General features: G+C 38.6%; 1 pseudogene across 1 annotated transcript; it reads right to left on the bottom strand.

Moving 5' to 3' along the window:
- Window positions 1-3,194: 3,194 nt before the first annotated feature.
- On the bottom strand, window positions 3,195-14,402 carry LOC103461438 (uncharacterized; annotated as a pseudogene). Its single transcript, XR_014084853.1, has 12 exons — window positions 13,922-14,402; window positions 13,468-13,716; window positions 12,317-12,574; window positions 10,915-11,355; window positions 10,450-10,698; window positions 9,298-9,555; window positions 7,917-8,357; window positions 7,464-7,712; window positions 6,313-6,569; window positions 4,908-5,348; window positions 4,451-4,699; window positions 3,195-3,548 (listed from the first exon to the last, which is right to left on the bottom strand). The product of XR_014084853.1 is annotated as an uncharacterized LOC103461438 (transcript).
- Window positions 14,403-14,961: the final 559 nt, after the last annotated feature.

The following is a 14,961-nucleotide window of genomic DNA, read 5'->3' as shown; positions in this document are numbered from 1 at the left end:
TTTTAGCTAATCTCTGGCCGGATTGTGGAGCGCAGGAGGTTGCCATGGCAACGGATGTGCTTAAATGACTCTTTACTCTCGCGAGTGGTATAGACTTGATAACCTATTCGGGTTGTTTTTTTGTTTATCTTTGCTGTGGCGCATCACAGCTGTAGTTTCTGAACGTTCAATAAACGACAAACTTGGACTAATTACCTTGTTCTTTGAGTATACTTCATCTACAACAAACATCAAACACGGTAAGTTTAATTAAGTATTTAACAAACAAATGGCTTCTACCGTGATAATTATGTGAAATTAAACTGTCTAATATAAAAAAATAGGTTGGTGCTGTCGGGCTCAGAGTCTGAGGGTGCGTTCACACTGCAGCCTGAAGTGACTCAATTCCGATTTTTTGACGTAATGTGACCTGCATCCGATCTTTCATGGCAGTGTGAACAGCACAGGTCGGATTCTATTTAGAATGTGACCCATATCCGATACATATCCGATTCAAATGCGACCATAACGTCCAGGTCACATTCATCCGAACTGAACGTCACTGATTCTCAACAAATCTCACTATTATGCGCAAGTGGGAAGAAAAACAACAACCATGACGGACTATATGAGGATTAAGTTGTTAATATGCTGCTCCGGCCGGACAACAACTTCAAATATGTAAGCTAAGCTCCACCGTTAGCCTCCATGTTTACTTTCGCAAACACTGAGCACTTCTTTTTATGGCAGTTGGCAGAACACTGAGAACGCTGACGCTATGGCGCCCTCTACTGCGCATGCGGGACACTTTCAGGTCGTTTGCCCGTTCACACTGCAGAACACATACAAGTCGCATTTACTGGCAGTGTGAACGGCCCTGGCAAAAAAATCGGAATTGAGTCACTTCAGGCTGCAGTGTAAACGCACCCTGAGAGTCTTTTCCTTATCAAACAATTTTTTTGCGTCTTATTTAGTGCAAATATTGATATTGATGAGATTTTCTCCAAAATGATAACCTTTTTCAGCCTTTATAGCTCCACTGCTGAAAATGGGGCTCCAACATTCACAAATGACAGTGAAATAAAATCCAGTCCAACATCAGGTTTGAGGTGATTCCTCTGGAACCTGTTGGAGGAAAAATGTCCCAACTTCAGAAGATGAGCTTTAACCTAACAGAGTTCTGTGGTTCCTCCTGTCAGTATGAGAGTCAGGATGAGGAGGCGCCATGTTAGGAAGAGAGTGGAAGCTGCAGGATCTTCAGCACAAATAGGTCATGATGCTGAGCTACTGATTATCCCTCTGTCTGGACACAGGATCAATAGAACCAGTTTAAAAGCTAAATGTTCAGAATTTAGGCCTCATGGCATCTCAAGGTGTCAACATTGCAGCCAGTGGGCTGAAGGAAATACGGCTTTACTTTGTGGCAATTCAAGAGGTACGCAGCTTTTATAACTTCGCAAAAATTTTATCAGCACATAAATTCCAAAGGACACAAAGAAGCAATATTATATATATATATATATATATATATATATATATATATATATATATATAATTTTTTGGTCATATTTCTTTTGTCATATCCCCAAGAATTTAAAACTACTTTCACCCCTGCCGTTAATACTTTCAATTAATACTGACTCTGGATAAATCTTGTAGCTATAGAAATAATCCAAAAATTGTATCTATCTCAGGGTTTACCCTGAGATAAATAAAATTTACCATTAATTTGATTAATTTTTCCCATTAATTAATTAGTTTTCCCATTAATTTGAGGTTTGGGTTTATTTTTAAGTGTGACATTTGCAGGTTTGAATCATTGATGGTTCAACCTGATTTTGAAGATTTTGGAGGAAAACTTGTTTGCCTTGGTTGTGAATAAATGAATGTACTTTATATTCATACCAGTGACAACTGTAAGTTGTACTCCACTGCTTCTGACGTTCTCAAACACAGTGAAGAGAGTGAATGTATATCTGGTTCCAGCAGTGAGAGATGAGACTGTGTAGTTCACTGGTCCATCTCCATCTGGTGCAGTGATGTTTATCTCTGTGCCGTTAAACTGGAGAACAAAGCTGCTGCTGCTGTTGATCTTGTTCCACTGCAGAGTGATGCTGCTCTCATCTTGTGTCAATACTCTGAAGGGTTGAGGTTCTAACACACACAGACACAATATATATTACAATATAAAGCATTAGTTTTACCAAACTCTTTCACATTGCAGATTCAGTCATCCCAGCCTGGTGCAGGTCTATAATTTTGTTTCGGGTGTCCTTTGACAGCTCTCTAGTTTTGGCCATAGTGGAGTTTAGAGTGTGACGGTTTGAGGTTGTGGACAGGTGTCTTTTATACTGATAATGAGTTCAAACAGATGCCATTAATACAGGTAACAAGTGGAGGACAGAGGAGCCTCTTTCAGAAGAAGTTACATGGCTGTGAGAGCCAGAAATCTTGCTTGTTTGTAGCTGACCAAATACTTATTTTCCACCACATTTTGTCAATAAATTCATTAAAAATCAGAAAATGTGATTTTCTGGATTTTTTTTTCCTTTTGTCTCTCAAAGTTGAGGTATATCTATGATGAAAATTACAGGCCTCTCTCATCTTTTATGTGGGAGAACTTGCACAATTGGTGGCTGACTAAATACTTTTTTGCCCCACTGTATGTGCTGCTTTCCATTTACAGTTTGTCTCTATATGGACTAAACAGATTCTGCTCTGAACAAAGAACAGAAAAATCTCAGTCTGTTTCTGTTTGAAAATGTTAATGACCACTATACATGTTTCTTACTTTGCTGTCCTTCAAGTGAGACTCTTTAATTAGTTGCTACATAGCAGATTTTTTAGTAATTTCTTAAGACTTTAACAGTCTTAAAATAGAAACTTGGATCATGAGAAGTGGAGGACGTGCAACAATGGTCAAGAAACTGGGACTCAAATCTGACAGTGGTGTTGAAGACTGAGACCATCAGTCCTGTGCTTTACCACGGTGCTACTGAGTCTTTTACATTTCATATAGCAGACGGTCTTGTTCAATGACCAACCAACAGACTGCAGACTAACAGAATTTTTATTTTATTTTTTTAAGGTTTTTTTGCCTTTAGTGGCCTTTATTTGACAGGAAAGTGGATAATGAGAGAAGGGGGAAGACATGAAGCAAAGGTCGGGAATCGAACCCTGACAGCCACGTCGAGGACTAAGATCTCCAATATGTGGGTCGTCTTTAACCCCTGCGCCACCACAGCACACCCCACTAACAAGATTTTGGTGTTAAAAAGGTCTCTCTTTAATAATGAAATGTAAAGTCTTACCAGTAGCTGCAGTAATGTTGATGCCACTGCTCCTGACATTGTCGAGAACAGAGAAGAGAGTGAATGTGTAGTTTGTTGCAGGAGTGAGAGATGAGACTGTGTGGGTTACTGGTCCATCTGCAACTGGGGCACTGATGATTGTCTCCACACCATTAAACAGGAGAACAAAGCTGGTGCTGTTGTTGATCTTGTTCCACTGCAGAGTGATGCTGATGTCAGTTTGTCCTGACTTCATAAATCCTTCTGGATTCAAAGGAGCTGATGTTTAAACAAAGGGATATTCAGTTCAGATTTTTGCTGTTGGGATTTCTTGTCTATTAGTAGCCAGAATCTTAATTGTAGCTTACGAAAAGAAAACATGTCCAGGTCAATTAAACAAGAAAGAAGCAATGGAAATATATGATAGATCATCTCTGTCATTTACATTTTAAACATCACTGATCTTTCCATTGCATCTTTTCACTTTACAAAAATGCATCATGTTATTTTTTCCAAACATCTATATAATCTGTCCAGATATCAACATCATTCATATCAACTAAACATAGTGACACAGGAGACGTACTAATCAGAATCTGAACCCATAAGCTGACTGCTTTTGGTGCAGAGAAGCTCTGGCTCTCCTGTCTCTGAAGGTGAACTTAGTCACCCAAAGAGAAGAAAACCTGATTAATCTGTTTATACTGGGATCTCAGTTTTGTAGTCATAGTTCATATTTCACAGGGAATGGTTAAAACATAGAAAGACTGAATATTTATGATAAACTCCTTAAGCAGCTGAACGCCTGTGTTCTGTTTTCCATTGTATTTTCTGGGGGTTAAGGGGTTTTAGGTACTAATTGAAAACAAGAAGTGCTCTGATTGTTCAGGTACTGGTGGAAAATATTGAACTTTTCATGAGGAAACATAAGCATTTGTTCCTGAGTTTCTGTTAAAACTGATGACTAACAGAGAAGTTGGTCAGTTTGGAATCTATAAGTTTTGTCTCAGTACCTACCCAGTACATTCACAAACAGCACTAGAAAAATGGAGAATTCAAACCATTTTTTACAAATGGTTTGAATTAGTTATCAAAGATGATAAGCTAAATGTATTTTTCTCAAAATCAAACCAAAGGAAATGATGGTGTGATAAGTTACGTTGTGCAGTAAAATATCTTACCAGTCACAGCTGTCAGTTGCTCTCCACTGTTTCTCACATTTTCAAACACAGTGAAGAGAGTGAATGTATATCTGGTTCCAGCAGTGAGAGATGAGACTGTGTAGTTCACTGGTCCATCTCCATCTGGTGCAGTGATGTTTATCTCTGTGCCGTTAAACTGGAGAACAAAGCTGCTGCTGTTGTTGATCTTGTTCCACTGCAGAGTGATGCTGCTCTCATCTTGTGTCAATACTCTGAAGGGTTGAGGTTCTAACACACACAGACACAATATATATTACAATGTAAAGCATTAGTTTTACCAAACTGTTTCACATTGGGCTTGGTTAAGGAAATAACTACAATTTATAGAAATGAGTGAATTGCGTGTGTGTGTGTGTGTAAATACATATTAAAATTACCTAGTTGTAAAAAGGAAAACAGATCATTCTGAATTCTTTGTATATTATTACAATATTACCTGTACAATATGCCAAATTGCATCCATACGGCTGTTGAAGTTTGTAGACGTAGTATCCATAACAACGTTTGATCTGGATGGTGTGTGTGGGAAAATAGCAGCAGGAACCATACCAAGAGTTACACACAGTGCGAGTTACGGTTTCATTAAGCTGAACTGGATGAGGCCCATTTATCCACAAAGGAGCAGAGGTTCCACATCTTCTTTCTGCTACACATTTCTCTGGAATCTGAGCGCTGGTCTGACCCAAGTAAAAGCGATACCATCCACTCCAGGCAATGTAATAGTCACAGTGTAAGACTGAATAGTCTGTATTCTCTGTTGAACGCCAGGCATCGTTCAGTACAGTGTAATACACACAGGCGTCAATGCATTCAGCAACTCCATTGGTGGTGATGCACTCTGTGCCAGCAGGACAACACCGACAGCCGGTACACGGACCTTCAAATAGAATATGTGGGACAAAACAGAAGATAAACATTATAAGTCTAAAGACACAAAATACTTTTGCTTTTATTTCAACTTATTGTCAGATTTTGAGTTAATGAGGGTGAAGAGGTTTTCCTGCTCCTTTAGTGAGAATATCATGCCTACAGTCAGAGGAAATCATAAAAAAAGCAATCACACCTCACTATGAGTTAAATAAACCTCAGATTTAAGTCCTGGTTTTAGCAGATTCTTAATAGACATTAAATCCTTTTCATCAGTCAGACTACCTGCGACAGCCTGACAGCTACATGTCGCTTTCCAATTACAGTTTGTCTCTACATGGACTAAACAGATCCTGCTCTGGACAAAGAACAGAAAAATCTCACAGTCTGTTTCTGTTTGAAAATGTTGATTCTGTTAATGACCACTAAACATGTTTCTTACTTTGCTGTCCTTCAAGTGAGACTCTTTAATTAGTTGCTACATAGCAAATTTTTGAGTAATTTCTTAAGGCTTTAACAGTCTTCAAACAGAAAACTGGGTCATGAGAGGTGGAGGACATGTAGCAATGGTCAAGAAACTGGGACTCAAATCTGACAGTCGTGTTGAAGACTGAGACCATATATGAGTCCTGTGCTTTACCACTGTGCTGCTGAGTCTTTTACATTTTTATGTAGCAGATGGTCTTGTTCAATGACCAACCAACAGACTGCAGACTAACAGAATTTTTATTTTACTTTTTTAAGGTTTTATTGCCTCTAGTGGCCTTTATTTGACAGGAAAGTGGATAATGAGAGAAGGGGGAAGACATGAAGCAAAGGTCACCAGGTCGGGAATCGAACCCTGACAGTCTCATCAAGGACTAAGGTCTCCATATGTGGGTCGTCTTTAACCCCTGCGCCACCACAGCACACCCCACTAACAAGATTTTGGTGTTAAAAAGGTCTCTCTTTCATAATAAAATGTAAAGTCTTACCAGTAGCTGCAGTAATGTTGATGCCACTGCTCCTGATGTTGTCAAGAACAGAGAAGAGAGTGAATGTGTAGTTTGTTGCAGGAGAGAGAGATGAGACTGTGTGGGTTACTGGTCCATCTGCAACTGGGGCACTGATGATTGTCTCCACACCATTAAACAGGAGAACAAAGCTGGTGCTGTTGTTGATCTTGTTCCACTGCAGAGTGATGCTGATGTCATCTTGCCTAACTTCATAAATCCTTCTGCATTTCGAGGAGCTGATTTTTTAAAAAAGGAGATGTTTAGTTCAGATTTTTGCAGTTGGGTTTTCTTGTCTATGAGTAGCCAGGATCTTAACTGTAACTTACAAAAAAACAAACATGTCCAGGTCAATTAAACAAACAAAGAGCAATGGGAATATATGATAGATCTGTGTCATTTACTTTTTAAACATCATTGATCTTTCCATTGCATCTTTTCACTTTACAAAACTATATCATGTTGTTTCCAAACATCTATATAATCTGTCCAGATATCAACATCATTCAGGTCAACTAAACATAGTGACACAGGAGGCAAACTAATCAGAATCTGAACCCATAAGCTGACTGCTTTTGGTGCAGAGAAGCTCTGGCTCTCCTGTCTCTGAAGGTGAACTTAGTCACCTAAAGAGAAGAAAGCCTGATTAATCTGTTTATACTGGGATCTCAGTTTTGTAGTCATAGTTCATATTTCACAGGGAATGGTTAAAACATAGAAAGACTGAATATTTATGATAAACTCCTTAAGCAGCTGAACGCCTGTGTTCTGTTTTCCATTGTATTTTCTGGGGGTTAAGGGGTTTTAAGTACTAATTGAAAACAAGAAGTGCTCTGATTGTTCAGGTACTGGTGGAAAATATTGAACTTTTCATGAGGAAATATAAGCATTTGTTCCTGAGTTTCTGTTAGAACTGATGACTAACAGAGAAGTTGGTCAGTTTGGAATCTATAAGTTTTGTCTCAGTACCTAGTACATACACAAACAGCACTAGAAAAATGGAGAATTCAAACCATTTTTTACAAATGGTTTGAATTAGTTATCAAAGATGATAAGCTAAATGTATTTTTCTCAAAATCAAACCAAAGGAAATGATGGTGTGATAAGTTACGTTGTGCAGTAAAATATCTTACCAGTCACAGCTCCCAGTTGCTCTACACTGATTCTCACATTTTCAAACACAGTGAAGAGAGTGAATGTATATCTGGTTCCAGCAGTGAGAGATGAGACTGTGTAGTTCACTGGTCCATCTCCATCTGGTGCAGTGATGTTTATCTCTGTGCCGTTAAACTGGAGAACAAAGCTGCTGCTGCTGTTGATCTTGTTCCACTGCAGAGTGATGCTGCTCTCATCTTGTGTCGATACTCTGAAGGGTTGAGGTTCTAACACACACAGACACAATATATATTACAATGTAAAGCATTAGTTTTACCAAACTGTTTCACATTGGCTTTGGTTAAGGAAATAACTACAATTTATAGAAATGAGTGAATTGCGTGTTGTGTGTGTAAATACATATTAAAATTACCTAGTTATAAAAGGAAAACAGATAGTTCTGAATTCTTTGTATATTATTACAATATTACCTGTACAATATGCCATATTGCATGTATACGGCAGTTGAAGTTTGTAGATGTAGTATCCATAGCAACGTTTGATCTGGATGGTGTGTGTGGGAAAATAGCAGCAGGAACCCGACCAAGAGTTACACACAGTGCGAGTTACGGTTTCATTAAGCTGAACTGGATGAGCCCCATTTATCCACAAAGGAGCATGAGTTCCACATCTTCTTTCTGCTACACATTTCTCTGGAATCTGAGCGCTGGTCTGACCCAAGTAAAAGCGATACCATCCACTCCAGGCAATGTAATAGTCACAGTGTAAGACTGAATAGTCTGTGTTCTCTGTTGAACGCCAGGCATCGTTCAGTACAGTGTAATACACACAGGCGTCAATGCATTCAGCAACTCCATTGGTGGTGATGCACTCTGTGCCAGCAGGACAACACCGACAGCCGGTACACGGACCTTCAAATAGAATATGTGGGACAAAACAGAAGATAAACATTATAAGTCTAAAGACACAAAATACTTTTGCTTTTATTTTAACTTATTGTCATATTTTGAATTAATGAGGGTGAAGAGGTTTTCCTGCTCCTTTAGTGAGAATAACATGCCTACAGTCAGAGGATATCATAAAAAAAGAAATCACACCTCACTATAAACCTCAGCTTTAAGTCCTGGTTTTAGCAGATTCTTAATAAGCATTAAATCCTTTTCATCAGTCAGACTACCTGCGACAGCCTGACAGCTACATGCTGCTTTCCAATTACAGTTTGTCTCTATATGGACTAAACAGATTCTGCTCTGGACAAAGAACAGAAAAACCTCACAGACTGTTTCTGCTTGAAAATGTTAATGACCACTAAACATGTTTTTTTACTTTGCTGTCCTTCAAGTGAGACTCTTTATTTAGTTGCTCTGTAGCAAATTTTTGAGTCATTTCTTAAGGCTTCAACAGTCTTCAAACAGAAAACTGGGTCATGAGAGGTGGAGGACATGTAGCAATGGTCAAGAAACTGGGACTCAAATCTGACAGTCGTGTTGAAGACTGAGACCATATATGAGTCCTGTGCTTTACCACTGTGCTACTGAGTCTTTTACATTTTTATATAGCAGATGGTCTTGTTCAATGACCAACCAACAGACTGCAGACTAACAGAATTTCTGTTTTACTTTTTAATTGCCTCTAGTGGCCTTTATTTGACAGGAAAGTGGATAATGAGAGAAGGGGGAAGACATGAAGCAAAGGTCACCAGTCCATGACTCGAACCCTGACAGCCACGTCGAGGACTAAGATCTCCAATATGTGGGTCGTCTTTAACCCCTGCGCCACCACAGCACACCCCACTAACAAGATTTTGGTGTTAAAAAGGTCTCTCTTTAATAATGAAATGTAAAGTCTTACCAGTAGCTGCAGTAATGTTGATGCCACTGCTCCTGATGTTGTCAAGAACAGAGAAGAGAGTGAATGTGTAGTTTGTTGCAGGAGAGAGAGATGAGACTGTGTAGTTTACTGGTCCATCTGCAACTGGGGCACTGATGATTGTCTCCACACCATTAAACAGGAGAACAAAGCTGGTGCTGTTGTTGATCTTGTTCCACTGCAGAGTGATGCTGATGTCAGTTTGTCCAGACTTCATAAATCCTTCTGGATTCAAAGGAGCTGATGTTTTAAAAAAGGAGATGTTCAGTTCAGATTTTTGCAGTTGGGTTTTCTTGTCTATTAGTAGCCAGAATCTTAATTGTAGCTTACAAAAAGAAAACATGTCCAGGTCAATTAAACAAGAAAGGAGCAATGGGAATATATGATAGATGTGTCATTTACATTTTAAACATCACTGATCTTTCCATTGCATCTTTTCACTTTACAAAACTGCATCATGTTATTTTTTCCAAACATCTATATAATCTGTCCAGATATCAACATCATTCATATCAACTAAACATAGTGACACAGGAGACATACTAATCAGAATCTGAACCCATAAGCTGACTGCTTTTGGTGCAGAGAAGCTCTGGCTCTCCTGTCTCTGAAGGTGAACTTAGTCATCCAAAGAGACGAAGGCCTGATTAATCTGTTTATACTGGGATCTCAGTTTTGTAGTCATAGTTCATATTTCATATGAAATGGTTAAAGAATAGAAAGACTGAATATTTATGATAAACTCCTTAAGCAGCTGAACGCCTGTGTTCCGTTTTCCATTGTATTTTCTGGGGGTTAAGGGGTTTTAGGTACTAATTGAAAACAAGAAGTGCTCTGATTGTTCAGGTACTGGTGGAAAATATTGAACTTTTCATGAGGAAACATAAGCATTTGTTCCTGAGTTTCTGTTAGAACTGATGACTAACAGAGAAGTTGGTCAGTTTGGAATCTATAAGTTTTGTCTCAGTACCTAGTACATTCACAAACAGCACTAGAAAAATGGAGAATTCAAACCATTTTTTACAAATGGTTTGAATTAGTTATCAAAGATGATAAGCTAAATGTATTTTTCTCAAAATCAAACCAAAGGAAATGATGGTGTGATAAGTTACGTTGTGCAGTAAAATATCTTACCAGTCACAGCTGTCAGTTGCTCTACACTGATTCTCACATTTTCAAACACAGTGAAGAGAGTGAATGTATATCTGGTTCCAGCAGTGAGAGATGAGACTGTGTAGTTCACTGGTGCATCTCCATCTGGTGCAGTGATGTTTATCTCTGTGCCGTTAAACTGGAGAACAAAGCTGCTGCTGCTGTTGATCTTGTTCCACTGCAGAGTGATGCTGCTCTCATCTTGTGTCAATACTCTGAAGGGTTGAGGTTCTAACACACACAGACACAATATATATTACAATATAAAGCATTAGTTTTACCAAACATAAAATGTATGTTTCACATTGGCTTTGGTTAAGGAAATAACTACAATTTATAAAAATGAGTGAATTGCGTGTGTTGTGTGTGTAAATACATATTAAAATTACCTAGTTATAAAAGGAAAACAGATAATTCTGAATTCTTTGTAAGTTATTACAATGTTACCTGTACAATATGCCATATAGCATCCATACGGCTGTTGAAGTTTGTAGACGTAGTATCCATAACAACGTTTGATCTGGATGGTGTGTGTGGGATAATAGCAGCAGGAACCATACCAAGAGTTACACACAGTGCGAGTTACGGTTTCATTAAGCTGGACTGGATGAGCCCCATTTATCCACAAAGTACCATAGGTTCCACATCTTCTTTCTGCTACACATTTCTCTGGAATCTGAGCGCTGGTCTGACCCAAATAAAAGCGATACCATCCACTCCAGGCAATGTACTGGTCACAGTGTAAGACTGAATAGTCTGTATTCTCTGTTGAACGCCAGGCATCGTTCAGTACAGTGTAATACACACAGGCGTCAATGCATTCAGCAACTCCATTGGTGGTGATGCACTCTGTGCCAGCAGGACAACACCGACAGCTGGTACAAGGACCTTCAAATAGAATATGTGGGACAAAACAGAAGATAAACATTATAAGTCTAAAGACACAAAATACTTTTGCTTTTATTTTGACTTATTGTCAGATTTTGAGTTAATGAGGGTGGAGAGGTTTTCCTGCTCCTTTAGTGAGAATGTGACTAAAGGTGCAGTCGGAGAAAATCATAAAAAAAATCACACCTCACTATGAGTTAAATAAACCTTAGCTTTAAGTCCTGGTTTTAGCAGATTCTTAAAAGGCATTAAATCCTTTTCATCAGTCAGACTACCTGCGACAGCCTGACAGCTACATGCTGCTTTCCAATTACAGTTTGTCTCTATATGGACTAAACAGATTCTGCTCTGGACAAAGAACAGAAAAATCTCACAGACTGTTTCTGCTTGAAAATGTTAATGACCACTAAACATGTTTCTTACTTTGCTGTCCTTCAAGTGAGACTCTTTAATTAGTTGCTACATAGCAGATTTTTTAGTAATTTCTTAAGACTTTAACAGTCTTAAAATAGAAACTTGGATCATGAGAAGTGGAGGACGTGCAGCAATGGTCAAGAAACTGGGACTCAAATCTGACAGTGGTGTTGAAGACTGAGACCATCAGTCCTGTGCTTTACCACGGTGCTACTGAGTCTTTTACATTTCAGACATTGCAGTCTGTTGGTTGGTCATTGTTCAATGACCAACCAACAGACTGCAGATTAACTGAATTTTTGTTTTTCTTTTTACTTTTTAATTGCCTCTAGTGGCCTTTATTTGACAGGAAAGTTGATAATGAGAGAAGGGGGAAGACATGAAGCAAAGGTCACCAGGTCGGGAATCGAACCCTGACAGCCACGTCGAGGACTAAGATCTCCAATATGTGGGTCGTCTTTAACCCCTGCGCCACCACAGCACACCCCACTAACAAGATTTTGGTGTTAAAAAGGTCTCTCTTTCATAATAAAATGTAAAGTCTTACCAGTAGCTGCAGTAATGTTGATGCCACTGCTCCTGATGTTGTCGAGAACAGAGAAGAGAGTGAATGTATATTTAGTTCCACCAGAAAGAGATGAAACTGTGTAGGTTACTGGTCCATCTGCAACTGGGGCACTGATGATTGTCTCCACACCATTAAACAGGAGAACAAAGCTGGTGCTGTTGTTGATCTTGTTCCACTGCAGAGTGATGCTGATGTCAGTTTGTCCTGACTTCATAAATCCTTCTGCATTTTGAGGAGCTGATTTTTAGAAAAGGAGATATTCAGTTCAGATTTTGCAGTTGGGTTTTCTTGTCTACTTGTAGCCAGGATCTTAATTGTAGCTTACAAAAAGAAAACATGTCCAGGTCAATTAAACAAAGAGCAATGGGAATATATGATAGAACTGTGTCATTTACATTTTAAACATCACTGATCTTTCCATTGCATCTTTTCACTTTACAAAACTGCATCATGTTATTTTTTCCAAACATCTATATAATCTGTCCAGATATCAACATCATTCATATCAACTAAACATAGTGACACAGGAGGCATACTAATCAGAATCTGAACCCATAAGCTGACTGCTTTTGGTGCAGAGAAGCTCTGGCTCTCCTGTCTCTGAAGGTGAACTTAGTCACCCAAAGAGAAGAAAACCTGATTAATCTGTTTGTACTGAGATCTCAGTTTGTAGTCATAGTTCATATTTTATATGAAATGGTTAAAGAATAGAAAGACTGAATATTTATGATAAACTCCTTAAGCAGCTGAACGCCTGTGTTCAGTTTTCCATTGTATTTTCTGGGGGTTAAGGGGTTTTAGGTACTAATTGAAAACAAGAAGTGCTCTGATTGTTCAGGTACTGGTGAGAAAAATGTGAGCTTTTCATGAGGAAATATAAGCATTTGTTCCTGAGTTTCTGTTAAAACTGATGACTAACAGAGAAGTTGGACAGTTTGGAAACTATAAGTTTTGTCTCAGTACCTACCCAGTACATTCACAAACAGCACTAGAAAAATGGAGAATTCAAACCATTTTTTACAAATGGTTTGAATTAGTTATCAAAGATGATAAACTAAATACATTTTTCTCAAAATAAAGCCAAGGAAATGATGGTGTGATTAGTTATGTTGTGCAGTAAAATATCTTACCAGTCACAGCTGTCAGTTGCTCTACACTGATTCTCACATTTTCAAACACAGTGAAGAGAGTGAATGTATATCTGGTTCCAGCAGTGAGAGATGAGACTGTGTAGTTCACTGGTCCATCTCCATCTGGTGCAGTGATGTTTATCTCTGTGCCGTTAAACTGGAGAACAAAGCTGCTGCTGTTGTTGATCTTGTTCCACTGCAGAGTGATGCTGCTCTCATCTTGTGTCAATACTCTGAAGGGTTGAGGTTCTAACACACACAGACACAATATATATTACAATGTAAAGCATTAGTTTTACCAAACTGTTTCACATTGGCTTTGGTTAAGGAAATAACTACAATTTATAGAAATGAGTGAATTGCGTGTTGTGTGTGTAAATACATATTAAAATTACCTAGTTGTAAAAAGGAAAACAGATAGTTCTGAATTCTTTGTATATTATTACAATATTACCTGTACAATATGCCAAATTGCATCCATACGGCTGTTGAAGTTTGTAGACGTAGTATCCATAACAACGTTTGATCTGGATGGTGTGTGTGGGAAAATAGCAGCAGGAACCATACCAAGAGTTACACACAGTGCGAGTTACGGTTTCATTAAGCTGAACTGGATGAGGCCCATTTATCCACAAAGGAGCAGCGGTTCCACATCTTCTTTCTGCTACACATTTCTCTGGAATCTGAGCGCTGGTCTGACCCAAGTAAAAGCGATACCATCCACTCCAGGCAATGTAATAGTCACAGTGTAAGACTGAATAGTCTGTATTCTCTGTTGAACGCCAGGCATCGTTCAGTACAGTGTAATACACACAGGCGTCAATGCATTCAGCAACTCCATTGGTGGTGATGCACTCTGTGCCAGCAGGACAACACCGACAGCCGGTACACGGACCTTCAAATAGAATATGTGGGACAAAACAGAAGATAAACATTATAAGTCTAAAGACACAAAATACTTTTGCTTTTATTTCAACTTATTGTCAGATTTTGAGTTAATGAGGGTGAAGAGGTTTTCCTGCTCCTTTAGTGAGAATATCATGCCTACAGTCAGAGGAAATCATAAAAAAAGCAATCACACCTCACTATGAGTTAAATAAACCTCAGCTTTAAGTCCTGGTTTTAGCAGATTCTTAATAGGCATTAAATCCTTTTCATCAGTCAGACTACCTGCGACAGCCTGACAGCTACATGCTGCTTTCCATTTGAAGTTTGTCTCTACATGGACTAAACAGATTCTGCTCTGGACAAAGAACAGAAAAATCTCACAGTCCATTTCTGTTTGAAAATGTTGATTCTGTTAATGACCACTAAACATGTTTCTTACTTTGCTGTCCTTCAAGTGAGACTCTTTAATTAGTTGCTACATAGCAGATTTTTTAGTAATTTCTTAAGACTTTAACAGTCTTAAAATAGAGATGTAAAAAATGCAAGAAATTTCTCATTATAATGAACAACTCCTCACAAGCCAACTGGTGAAAATGCATGTTATGC

Source organism: Poecilia reticulata, chromosome 18 (assembly GCF_904066995.2).
Source record: "Poecilia reticulata chromosome 18, P_reticulata-male-v2, whole genome shotgun sequence".
Lineage (NCBI taxonomy): Eukaryota > Metazoa > Chordata > Actinopteri > Cyprinodontiformes > Poeciliidae > Poecilia > Poecilia reticulata.
Note: the sequence above shows the minus strand (reverse complement) of the source record. Positions and strands in the feature narration are given on the sequence as shown.